The sequence below is a fragment of the Elephas maximus genome, chromosome 15, assembly GCF_024166365.1.
Source record: "Elephas maximus indicus isolate mEleMax1 chromosome 15, mEleMax1 primary haplotype, whole genome shotgun sequence".
Lineage (NCBI taxonomy): Eukaryota > Metazoa > Chordata > Mammalia > Proboscidea > Elephantidae > Elephas > Elephas maximus.
This window is the reverse complement of record NC_064833.1, coordinates 91,510,984-91,524,878: the sequence shown is the minus strand read 5'-3', so window position 1 is coordinate 91,524,878 and position 13,895 is coordinate 91,510,984. Positions and strand designations below refer to the sequence as shown.

General features: G+C 37.9%; 1 protein-coding gene across 1 annotated transcript in view; it reads right to left on the bottom strand.

Annotated features, from left to right (window-relative positions):
• Positions 1–13,895, bottom strand: part of SNTG1 (syntrophin gamma 1) — a 1,301,402-nt gene that overhangs the window by 880,605 nt on the left and 406,902 nt on the right. Inside the window, exon 2 of the mRNA XM_049854568.1 lies at positions 6,960–7,034. The gene's annotated coding sequence lies outside the window, so the exon portion shown is untranslated. The remainder of the gene's footprint in view (positions 1–6,959; positions 7,035–13,895) is intronic.

Here is a 13,895-nt window from a genome sequence, read left to right as displayed (position 1 = left end):
AAGCCGCACTTAGCTTTCTCTGTGGAGTCTCTGACTCTATGCTATACAGTAACACTGGAAGAATACTATAGAGATATTTGGAAATCTGTCTTTTATGGTACTATCATAACATACCAATTTACTGAGAAGATATGCATTTAACAGTAATCAGTATCACTGGTCTCGTTTCAAGAATAGGTTGCCATTATAATTCTGAATTAAATGTAGGCACTTTTCAGTATAATTCATAGCTAATTAATAATGAAAGCAAGATAAGTGATGTGCCAAGCTATTTGAAATTGTGCTAATGTGAATAAATTTAGTAATACTGACTCACCTAACATGCTGGAACAACCTACACCAGTAACTCAATATTTCAAAACATAACATTAATTTGCCAAGAACCCTTGTCTTAAAATGTTGATTCTGATTACCATCACACAATGGCTACATAGAATGCATAGAGTTTGAAGTGAAATACCTTTTTCCCTGGAAAATCGGAGACAAAAAACAAAACAAAACAAACAAAAACCTAATGTTTCTGACAAAAAGTCCCCCAAACCCATGAGCTTTAAAAAGCTTTATTTGTGATGTATGGCAAAGCAAATGAAAACAAAAATACTGAAAGGTAAATGCAAAAAAAAAAAAGAAGAGAAATAAAGGAAAAAATAACAAAGTGTTTATCCAGAAATAGTATAATCCAGCCTTGTTTATCGGCAATGAATGGCAAGCTGTTTGTAGTGTAACTGCATCATTCTATCTAAACCCAATTTGCTCTTATCATCTTGTCATTCCACCTTTTCCTTCAGAAGCCCCAGTGCCTTGTCTCATTTACTGAAAGAATGAACAGGCGGCTGCCTCCTCAGGGGGAGTCAGTTACACCACTTTGCCAGTAGCTTCTGCTCTCATGTGTAGGCATGTCATCTCTGCGATGCGAGCAGGATCTTGATGGGCTTGTCAACAGGAAGCTGTCAAATGATGTACAAAGCTATTACAAAAGTGCACAGAAAGCTTTATTGAAATGACACACCTTTCAAAAGCACTGGCAAAACTTTAAAGAAAAAAAGAGTATTTGCCATTACTTGCCTTCCACAGATTTTCAAATGGAAAAGTCCCGTTGACTCATGATATGCTAACTAGTTATGGCTAATCAGTCTCTCTCTCTCTCCTCTTTTTCTTTAAGGAGAAACAATTTAAATCAACTGGGACTATGAGTTTCAAACTGATTGAAGAATCATACCCTTATCAGTGATACAAATGGTATCAACATACATAAACCAGGTATGTTGTTTTGTTTTGTTTTTGTACAAATCTATTGCCCCTTAATTTAATAGAACAGACAGGATGTTACAGCACTCATTAGGGTTTCTGACTGAGAAATATCAGTTTTGGAGATGATCCAAAATACACTTTATTTTTTAATTTGACATGTTGAATAAAACTAAATCTGAACTATAATCCTAAAAGCAGAGCACACAAGAAATGAGTCTTAGCATCTTACCTCTGAGCAGCCTCCTCAATGAGGGAGGTATAATAGAGTCACCAGGTAAACTCTATACTAGACATATCATCTTATTCAATGAAATATGAAACCGTTGTTGGGAGGATCAGATGCAGAAGGCTGGCCTTCCTCCATGAAGATTCAGCTACAAATCACTGGATGGACTGGGAGCACCTTAAAGGCAGTAATGTGTATATTTTCCAGTTTGAATCCCAGTGGTGAATACAGAACCTAGTGTATAAAAACCAAAACCAAACCCGTTGCTGCTGAGTCAACTCTGACTCACAGCAACCCTATAAAAAAAAAAAAAAAAAAAACCCTATAGGACAGAGTAAAACTGCCCCATAGAGTTTCCAAGGAGCTCCTGGTGGATTCAAACTGCCAACCTTTGGGTTAGCTGCAGTAGCTCCTAACCACTATGCCACCAGAGTTTTCAAACCACAAAAATCAAGCCCATTGTCGTAAAGGTGATTCTGACTCATGGCAACCCATCTGTGCAGAGTAGAACTGTGCTCCATAGGATCTCCTTGGCTGTAATCTTTAGGGAAGCAGGTTCCCAAAACTTTTTTCCCTGTGATTCTGCTGGGTGGGTTCAAACCAGGAACCTTTATGTTAGCAGTCCAATGCAAACCACTTGTACTTTTAGTATTCAATGTATATTTGTTGAATGAATGAATGAAGGAATGCTATCAAATAACAGTTATGGATAAGATAATTTCCAAATAGAAATATGGGAATACCCATAAAAACATAGGCAAATACTGTCCCATTGTTCACAAAATGATAATCTTTACTCAAACATGCTCTAGAGGAGTATAACACAGGTTATAATTTAATTAAAGCTAAAATTTAGAATTCAGACTCGAGGAAATTCGACTCTTTTTAGACCTACTACTGAAATGAATTTTAAATTATTTCACTTTATTTTTATGCTTTTTGCTCAAGATATTATCTTTTATGCTTAAACTATATTAATACTCAAAAATTATCTCTTTTGAAATATATTAAAGTGTTCTTTTTGCTGTATACAAGCCTCAGGATACCAGGCTGCAAGCAGAACTGAGATAAGAGTTCTGGCATGGTTTTAAAATGTACCCAGTACCCTAGAGTTTGAATGTTGTTAATTCTCCATCTACTCAGGGTGGTAATCCTTTAGCCACAGAAAAAAATCAGAAAGATTAAAAAAAAGGAGTTTTCAGTGGGCAATCACAATAAGATCAATCGATAACTTGCTTTCTGCTATATATTTTTTTTTATTGTTGTTAGTTTTTATCATTAGGTCAGCCCTTGACACATGGTGACTGCATGCACAAGAGGACTGGGCCATTTGAATACATAAAGTTTTCATTGGCTAATTATCAGAAGTAGATTATTAGACCTTTCTTTTGAGTACATCTTAGTCTGGAAGCTTTGCTGAAACCTGCTCAGCCTCATAGCAGCATGCAAGCCTCATCTGACAGTTGGGTGGTTGTTGCATGTGAGGTACATCGACTGGGAATCAAACCCAGGTCTCCCATATGGAAGGCAAGAATTCTGCCACTGAACCACCACTGCCCTCTAGCTAGTGTTTCTCAAAATGTGGTTCTTGCATTAGCAGAATCAGCATCACTTGGGAACTTATTAGAAATGTATGTTCTTTGGCTCTACTCCATATCTACTGAATCAGAAACTCCAGAGTTGGAGCCCAAGACCTTGTGTTTTAACAAGCCCTCCAAGTAACGTGATGTGTGCCCAATTTTGAGAACTACTGCTCTCATGTTATCTAAGAATAATCAAATAGTGTAATGAAGCCATAGAATAGCAATAAGCAAGTATTTCCATTCTATGAATTGCATCCTTAAATTCAGTGTCTCTGTTGGCTTGATTGTGTGTCTCCTAACATTTCTAAAGTCTAATATTCTGGGATTATTAAGGTATTTCTTCTAAGAAAAAAGACAAGTTATAGCTTCTGGCCCATTTTACTACATCTGCTGGGCCTCTTTGGATTTTGATGAAAATATATACCTCATTCAGGTATGCTGTTGTCAGCTGCCATCTTGTTGGCTCACACTCATAATTATGCCATGCACAACAGAATGAAACACTGTCTGGTCCTGTGCCATCCCATGATCAGTTGCGGATAGGACTGTTATGATCCATAGGGTTTTCATTGGTTTATTTTCAGGAGGTCACTAGGCCTTTCTTCCTAGTCCTTCTTAGTCTGGAAGCTTCACTGAAACCTGTTCAGCATCATAAACCCATTATCATCCAGTTGATTCTCACTCATAGTGACTCTGCATGGCAGAGCAGAACTTCCCCATAGGGTTTCCAAGGAGCACTTGGTGAATTTGAACTGCTGGCCTTTTGGTTAGCAGCCAAGCTCTTAGCCACAAGGTCACCATGCAAATCTCCACTGACAGACAGGTGGTTGCTGTGTTTGAGGTATAGTGTCCAGGAATCCAACCAAGCTCTTCTACATGGAAGGCAAAAACTCTACCATTGAACCACCAATGTCCCCTTTAGGTGGGCTGTTGTATGCTGTTGAGTCGATTCTGATCCATAGTGACCCTATAAGACAAAATAGAGCTGCCCCATAGGGCTTCCTAGGATGTAATCTTTATGGGAGCAATTCACCAGGTATTTTTCCTGCAGAGTGGCTGGTGGGTTTGAACCACTGACCATTCTGATTAGCAGCTGAGCACTTAACCATTGTGCCATCAGAGTAGTAGCTGTACTACTCTGGCTCATTTACAAAGTAACCCAAAAGTCACTAATTTTGAGTGTGGTACACAACACTTGAGAAGTCTCTGTAATAGGTCCAGGCTACTGTGCAAGCTGATCTGCCACTTAGACCATATGATCTGGCAGATCTAATGGTGCTTGAAGTGTCTGTGGCAGATGGAGGTGCTGTTTGGAGCATTTGGCAGGCTCTTTTTTTTTATTAGGGAATCATAGAGCAGATTTCCAGGATTTGTGTGCAAAGCATTACCTTCCACTACAGACAATGACTCTTTTTGAGAAACAGCTTTCAGCTTGCTACTTGACCTTAGTAGACCTGCTTAACAATAAGGCACCAAGTTATCATTTGAACTGAGTGCTTGTGATGAACTGGGTATAGTTTGGCCCATCAAGCCATAAAGATGAATGTGCACAGCAGCATGCCATCATTGAATGAAAGTGGCATAGATAAGATTGGACTTGAGCCTGTCCTGAAGAAACAAGTAAACAGCATGAAGAAGTGACCAAAAATGTCCATTGCCTCCACTCTGGCTATACTACCTTCTCCTTCCCAGCCTACATACAGTGACCAACCTGCATGCAGCCTCATAGGAGTGCCCTATAATTGACTGGCTGATGAAGAAAAACTCAGGAATGGTTTACAGATGGGTCTGCATGATATGCAGGCACAACCCATTGGTGGGTAGCTGTTGCTACTTTACCAAGCATGAGGAACATAGGGTAGCCTTTTCTATTGATTTCTTTCAGCCTCTTTTCCCAGCTATTACTGCCATTATCCCATGGGCTGATGAATAAAGTAGCCATGGTAGCAGTGATGGAGGGTATGGATTCATCTCCCTAAACCAGGCTGATCTGGATACAGCCACTGCTTTATGACAACATTCCTTGGCGTGATCAGCCAGGTACCTTATTACGCTGGACTGCTTCCATCATGGAAGGGTGAATGCTTTGTTCTTAGCGGAATATACATGTACTCTAGGTACGGATTTTCTTTCTCTGCTGGCTGTGTCTTTGTGAAAATTATTACCCATGAACTTAGAAAACACCCTTTCCAGGATCATGTTATTATACACAGCATTGCTTTTGATTACGGAACTCATATTTTTGTTAGCCACTGGTCATCTTGATAGGAATGGTTTCAGTGGAATTGTGTTTGAAAACATGATTGCTAATATGCATTCAGCCTGGAGATTTTCAGGGAGAGAAGCATGGATCCAGAGGTAAGAAGAAGCAGGGCACAGAGGGCAAGTTTCAGATCACCTACTTCTGTTCAATCAAAACACTATTTGTTTCCTCTCTTTTATCTATGGGGATTCTTTATGAGATTTTATTTGAAGAAAAGATCTAACTATGAAAAAGATCTAACTGAAAAATCACTCAAAAGCCGTAGGCATAGTCCAGCATTTCTGGTGTAGGAAACTTTTTTGTATAGACTACATGTGCTCTTTTTGTTTCCTAGGGACACATGCTTTATAATTTTCTGAGTTTTCTCTGACAGATGAGAATACAGTATTTCATTTAAGGAAGAGGAAAATAGCTACCTGAATTCAAATGCTTAAGGATCGCGTTGGGGAAAACAGAATTTCTGCCTGGCGGGTAAGTAATATGTCTGCATAATTAATGTCATGACCAGAATTATGAGAAATATAGCACAGCATGTCCTCCCATGAGTAACTGAATAGTTAGTAAACAGGACAATCCTGAGGCCCAATATTTTGTAATCCTAGGTGCTTCTAAACAGTGTCATAAACCTAGAGACCGAAGATTGGGAAATCCTTCATAGAGACCAACATGGATGCTTCCAATTCTAAAATTCTATCATTTCTACAACACAAAGACATATACCCAAAGATTCTCGCCACTTTTATATTACATTTAAGTATAATTTAACACAACAATATGTTCACAGTACACTTTAAATATTAGCAACCCTTGAAATACAACAAATGACGATGAGTTTTATGATTCTGACAAAAGCCACACTGCAACTCCCTGCATTGCTGGGACAAAAGCCCTGGAAAACACTGTGACAACAATTGAATAGGAAAAGAGACTTAGAGACTTAAAGACGTCAATCCTAAGCTTTGCCAGCAAGGTTTTCCTCTTTCTAAAAATCGTGTGTGATCACAATTTTTCTAGCACCAAGTCAGAGATGACATTGATTTTCCATGGGCTGGCTTCCTCTCTGCTGACTCAAGCGCTCTTTCTGAAAAGGCAGGTGATTTATTTTTCTAGGTTCACACTTTTCATCCCTTTTTTAAGTAAAGAAAAAAGAGTGCGGCAATCTCCTAGTCTCTAGTGCTGTAAAGCAAATCAGCAATCATCTTTACCAAGGTCTCCTTGTGACTACTGCACGTCTTCTCCCAAATCTCCCCAGTTCCTCAGCCTGAGAGGAGTCCTGGCCCCACCTAATAGAATGGGCTTTGGGAAAACTTTATATTTCTCATTTCTCTTAATGATTCTCCTTGAAGAAAAATTTAAATTCAACATAGTTGTTTTATATAAGTGTGGTAGAAAGATATACCCAAACACTGTCTGACAACTATTAAGCATTAGCATATATTCTGGAGTTGCTAGCCTTCCCACACTAAGAGTTAAAGAAAAAAAAAAAAATGAAGACGTTTGCCACTGTTCCAGGACAGATAAAGAGGCTTCAAAAATCTTAACAGCAAAGAAAACAATCATCTTGTAGAAATGTAGATGTTACTGTTTTTTTCAATAATTTCCTCATGAGGACTTTATTGAAAAGTACTGGTCTTACTTGAATATAAGATGAGCAGTATTTTCCTTTTGCAGTGGTCACTTCTCTTGCAATCTCAACATTCTGGAGAGCAGCCTAAATGTAGAAAGTAAAACAGAATTGTCCCGTGAACATTCAAAATAGAAGCAATAAAATCTATACACTAAAATCCGTTCCCTTCATCCACAAGGAAGACACTCTTGCTGTGCCATTTACACTTACATTATGCACAACTTTACCAAGTTTCCATCTCTGCTTCCAGGAACAGAACTTCTCAAACCCTTGAAAATATCAATATGCGTTGTGAATCAACAACCAAGAGGGGAAATAAGATAATGAGTATTTTCCAAACGGCTAATATCACAAGATTAAGTTTCTGTAGGACACACTTAGGGGAAATCTACTTTAGAAGCAACACAAAAGGATGTTTGGTAATCTACAAAACTTCTTCTGCCAGGAGCTGGCATTTCAGACCTAACTTAGAATGTCAACAGTAGACCCTTTAGAAGTAGACTCCGATCTAAAATTAGTTAAAAAAAAAAAAAAATAGTTATAGTATGTAAAAGCCTCACTGTGAGGAAGAGTCTATTGATTTGCTGTCAAGAAGTGATTACTTTTTTTTTTTTTTTTATGGCTTTTAACTCAGTTTTATACTGAGGAGAAAAATGTGACCTCCTAAGAGGTATCACATTTCAAGGCCTGAGTTCCACATTACTCCTTATTGCTAATTTTAGAGTCTGGAATAACATTTATTCCTTCGGCACTTAATTTTTAATAGTCTTGTTTATGTTTCTGGTCCTCTTATGACCTCAGTTGTAGTTCTGAAAATTCCCTAATACTTTAATAAATGATAGTCAGGTGAGATGTTCATATGTAATAGACCAGAAGTTATGATGAGAAGCTCCAAGAGGCATTGATTTGGCTGCACAGGGGTGACTTGTGGAGATTACTGAAAACAGATGTCTGACACAGGACAACTGAGGCCAATGAAACTGCATTTTTAACAAGTTCCCCAGAAAAATCATCTCCCATGTTGGGAGTGCTGTGTAGACTATAAGCCTCTGAGGTATGGTAGGGTGACCTCTAAGGTGGCCCCAAGGTGCTGTGTTAGTAGTGCTGACTTTCCTGATTTCCTATTGTGTGCCGAGCAGTGGTTGTCCTCAGCTCCAAGGGGCTGCCTTCTAGAGGCCTCAGACAATGTGACCCTCTAACAACACAGAAGCTTATTTCTTCCAGGCCAGTAGGATAGTCTGTATCATTTTGATTTTCTGATACTTTTTAAGAGCTCCCACATGATCAAATCTGGCCATCCAGAATAATTTCCCCCTTTTTTTTAATTCAAAATTACTGACTTGGGAAACTGCATCAGCAAAATTATTTCACCTTTGTCATCTAATAGGACCTAACCATGGGAGTGAAATGTATCACATTAAAATGCAGCAGAAGGGAAGCCATGCTAGTACCAGACAAGGCTCAAGGTGCCTGAGGTACTCAGCTCTCCCTCAGAATCCTTCCAGTGGCATGAAAAGAAGCTCAGGGTAGCCTACTGGGGGCTCACATGGAGCAGAGTCCACTTGTCTTTTCTTAGGCCCTGGATGTGTGAGAGAGCTTAGTTATGATCGGCAAAGCTGACTACCTGCCCCACAGGTAAACATAGATTCATATGGGATTTGAGACAAGAAGTTTTCAGCTGAATTGCATATTTCTCTAAATAATTTATATTGAAATACTTAAGCAATAATTATATATGCATCCCCTTATTTTATTCAGAAAATGTCCTTTGTAAACTTAGACAGAGGTATTGGGCTTTGGAGTGTTGGGTGTGCTTCTGTCTTCTGATTTTATCAGTTTCATGACACTGTGAATTTAGTTACAAAAAATGTGAATATCAAAATTTGTGGTCAATGTCCTTCACTATATCCACATAAATTGATCTCTTATTCCCTGGAATGGATACAGCCCAACTGGAAAACTATTTGGTAGTTCCTCAATACGTTCCACTATGTGAATAGAGTGGCACAAATACAGCACTATTGTCTTAAAAATAAAATGTTAAATGAAGAAAAATTAAGCCCATGGAGACGATGTATATTATAATACCATTTTTCTAAAGTTAGAAAACAAGAAAATTAAATACCATATTGTTTAGATATGTGTAATATTTAAGAGGCAAGGGAATGGACTTACAATTCTGAGATAAGTTGGTATAGACTTAATTTTCATAGTTCCTTCCCCCTAAATATAAATAAATATCCTGGAAATAATTCAAAAGACAGTCATAAAAGGATTCTAAGAGAAGGAAATAAAAAGGTAGACTAACTAAGGACCTCAAGGCTTGAGAAAGGACACAGTGGTAACTTCCTTGGGTTTTTTTTTTTTTTTTTTTTAAATTGCCTATCTATACCACACTGGGCTGGAGAGTCTGTAATCCCAAACCACCAACAGGTGCAGGAAAAACACAACAAACATGCACACACACCTCACCTGCTCTTTCTGGCCGGGGAATGAGAAATGGTCAGTGTAGCAGAGATCTCACTGGAGATCTGACCTGGGAGCATCAGCCCTACCCACAACAGTGTCAGCATCAGCAGAGCCCCGCTGGACACCCAAGTCAGCTGTGGTCTGACCAATGTTAGCAACACTGGTGAGGTCCCTCCCCCAAAACCTGGGGAGCTAGTCTGGAGAGTGGCAGTGTTAATAGGACCCACCTAGGGGCCTTTTCCACACTCCACACCCTAAAGAGTAATACCCCGATCTACAGCAATAGCACCATCAACAGGATCCCCACCTGACCATCAGTATAGCAATGGGCCGAATCCACCACAGGAGCAGGAACCAAAGTCCTGCCTTTCCTAAACTTATAACCAACAGTAGCTGGCAGCACAGGCAGTATGTGTCACCATTTTATTGGGAATCCAGTGGAGTAAGAAGAACACAGCCAACCAGAATAACATACCAATTGTTCTGAAAATAATATTTTTATGGAATCTACAGCTCACACAAGCAGATCAGGACACGCATTCTAAAAAGGGTGACTGCTGAAATAGAGGATTTAAACACCATCAAGAGAAGCTCTAATGCGCACACATGAGGTCGTCATGAGTGATAATGGACTCGACAGCAACTAACAATAATGACAACCTTGCCCCTTGGGTAAGATAACTCTGAGGCATTTTTCTCATGTTTCTAGAATGATATCTGGATCAATAAATAAGATCAAGACTTGCATGGTAAATGCCCATGATATAACAAAAATTAACTCATACCAAAAACCATGAAAACACAGAATTTGAATGACAAAAGACAATCAACTGACCTCAGCACCAAGATGATTCAGATGCTGAAATATATGACATTAATTTTAAAACCATAATCATAAAAATGCTTCAACAATTTTGAATAATCCTAAAACATATAAAAAAGATGAAGGTGTTAGTAAAAAAGAATAGAAGTTATAAAACAGAATCAAGTGGGAATTATGTTGTTGTTGTTGTTATGTGCCATCAAGTCGGTTCCGACCCATAGTGACCCTATGAACAACAGAACAAAACACTGCCTGGTCCTGTGCCATCCTTACAATCGTTGCTATGCCTGAACTCACTGTTGCAGCCACTGTGTCAACCCACCTCATTGAGGGTCTTTCTCTTTTCCACTGACCCTGTACTTTGCCAAGCATGATGTCCTTCTCAAGGGACTGATCCCTCCTGAAACATGTCCACAGTATGTAAGAAGCAGTCTCACCATCCTTGCTTCTAAGGAGGATTCTGTTTGTACTTCTAAGACAGATTTTTTCGTTCTTTGGCAGTTCGTGGTATATTCAATATTCTTCTCCAACACCACAATTCAAAGGCGTCATCATTGTCCAGCTTTAACATGCATATGATGGGATTGAAAATACCATGGCTTGGGTCAGGTGCACCTTAGTCTTCAAGGTGACGTCTGTGCTCTTCAACACTTAAAAGAGGCCCATTGCAGCAGATTTACCCAATGCAATTTATCTTTGATTTCTTAACTGCTGCTTCCATGGCTGTTGATTGTGGATCCAAGTAATATGAAACCCTTGACAACTTCAATCTTTTCTCTGTTTATCATGATGTTGCTCATTGTTCCCGCTGTGAGGATTTTTGTTTTCATTACGTTGAAATGCAATCCATACTAGTCTTTGATCTTCATTAGTAAGTGCTTTAAGTCCTGTTCACTTTCAGCAAGCAAGGTTGTGTCATCTGCATAAGACAGGTTGTTAATGAGTCTTCCTCCAATCCTGATGCCCCGTTCTTCTTCATGTAGGCCAGCTTCTGGTATTATTTGCTCAGCATACAGATTGAATAGGTATGGTAAAAGAATACAACCCTGACGCACATCTTTCCTGACTTTAAACCAATCAGTATCCCCTTGTTCTGTCCAAACAACTGTCTCTTGATCTATGTAAAGGTTCCTCATGAGCACAATTAAGTGTTCTGGAATTCCCATTCTTGGCAATGTTATCCATAACTTTTTATGACCCACACAGTCGAATGCCTTTGCATAGTCAATAAAACACAGGTAAACATCCTTCTGGTATTCTCTGCTTTCAGCCAGGATCCATCTGACATCAGCAATGATATCCCTGGTTCCACATCCTCTTCTGAAACCACCATGAATTTCTGGACGTTCCCTGTCGATATCCTGCTGTAGCCGTTTTTGAATGATCTTTAGCAAAATTTTGCTTGCTTGTGATATTAGTGATATTGTTCTATAATTTCCACATTCAGTTGGATCACCTTTCTTGGGAATAGGCATAAATATGGATCTCTTCCAGTCAGTTGGCCAGGAAACTGTCTTCCATATTTCTTGGCATAGACAAGTGAGCACCTCCAGTACTGCATCTGTTTGTTGAAACATCTCAATTAATATTCCATCAATTCCTGGAGCCTTGTTTTTTGCCAATGCCTTCAGAGGTGCTTGGACTTCCTCCTTCAGTACCATCAGTTCCTGATCATATGCTACCTCTTGAAATGTTTGAACATCGACAAATTCTTTTTGGTATAGTGACTCTGTGCATTCCTTCTATCTTCTTTTGATTATTCCTGCGTAGTTTAATATTTTCCCCACAGAATCCTTCACTATTGCAACTCGATGCTTGAATTTTTTCTTCAGTTCTTTTGGATTGAGAATTGTGGAGCAAGTTCTTCTCTTTTGGTTTTCCATCTCCAGCTTTTTGCACATGTTGTTATAATGCTTTAGTTTGTCTTCTCAAGCTGCCCTTTGAAATCTTCTGTTTGGTTCTTTTGCTTCATCAATTCTTCCTTTTGCTTTGGCTGTTTGACATTTGAGAGCAAGTTTCAGAGTGTCCTCTGACATCCATCTTGGACTTTTCTTTCTTTCCTATCTTTTCAATGAACTCTTGCTTTCTTCATGTATGATGTCCTTGATGTCATTCCACCACTCATCTGGTCTTCGGTCACTAGTGCTCAATGCATCAAATCTATTCTTCAGATGGTCTCTATATATAATAAAACCAAAAAATATAATAACTCAAAGAAAAAAACTGGATTGGATTAATACTACTACTAGCAGAGGAAATGACATTGTATATAATCAATGAACATTAAGACAGGTTAAGAGTTTATCGGGACAACATAAATTAAGTAGAATAACAATAATTAACATATACTCAGGGACTCATAGAACAGTAACAAAATATCTAATATTTGTATTATTAGAGTTCCAGATGGAAAGGAGATAGAAAGTGTGACTGAAAAAGTATTCAAAGAAATAATAGCTGAAAACTTCACTCATATGGCAAAAAATATGAATCCACAGATTCAAGAAGCTAAGCAAACTCAAATATGATAAAACCAAATAAATCTAAAGCAAGACACATATCATAGTTAAATTTTAAAAACTAAAGACAAAGAAAATAATTCTAAAAACAGCAAGAGAGAATCAAAACGTTGCATACAGAGGAACACTACTTTCACAGGAGCAAATTTCTCATCTGAAACCAAAGAAGCCAGAAAGAAGTGGCACATTATTCAGTGAAGAAAAAAAAAAAAATCCACATGCAAATTATATACCTGGCAAAACTATCTTGTCTAAATTAGGGGGTGGAGGGGTATGTACTCAGATGAAAAAAAAAGTAAAATAACATTACCAGCAGATCTAACTTTAAAGAATATCTAAAGGAAGATTTTCAAAGAGAAAAACAACAAAAGAAGTCTTAAAGCTTGAAAAAGAGAAGAAGAACAATGAGTAAAAATTGGGATAAACATAACTGACTATCCTTCGCCTCATGAGTTTTTAAAATTGTATTTTATGGTTGAAGCAAAAACTATAACACCTTGTGATGTATAACACCATGTCATGTGCTCAGTGTATAAAGATTTTAAATGTATATGTTTTTAAAGAAAAAGGGGAAATCATCTAAATGAAAATAAGGTGTCAATACTTTATTCAAAGTGGTAAATGTCAATACCAGTAAGCTGAGATGTTAAGTATGCATAACTTATATATTGTAATACTGAGAACGACTACTAAGAAAACTTTGAAAGACAATTATGAAACACATTATAAATAAATAAAAATGAAATTCTAAAACTTGTTCAAGTAACCCACTGGAATGAGAAACAGAACCTAAATAAAACAAATAATAAAATGGCAAACTTAAGCCTTAAAATTGCAATAATTATTTTAAATGTAAAAGATTAATAGACACAAATTAATGCACAGAGATTGGCAGAGTTGAGTCCAACTATATGTTGTTTTTAAGAAGCTCACTTCAAATATAATCTCATAAACAAATAAAAAAAACAAACCCATTGTCATCAAGTTAATTAAAAGGATAAAAAAAAGGAAATATTAATGTAAGAGCAGGAGTGGCTATATTAATATCAGATCAAGTAGACTTCACAGTAAATGACTACTAGGGACAAAGAGGGACATAATGTAATAATAAAAATGATTAACCAGTAAGACATA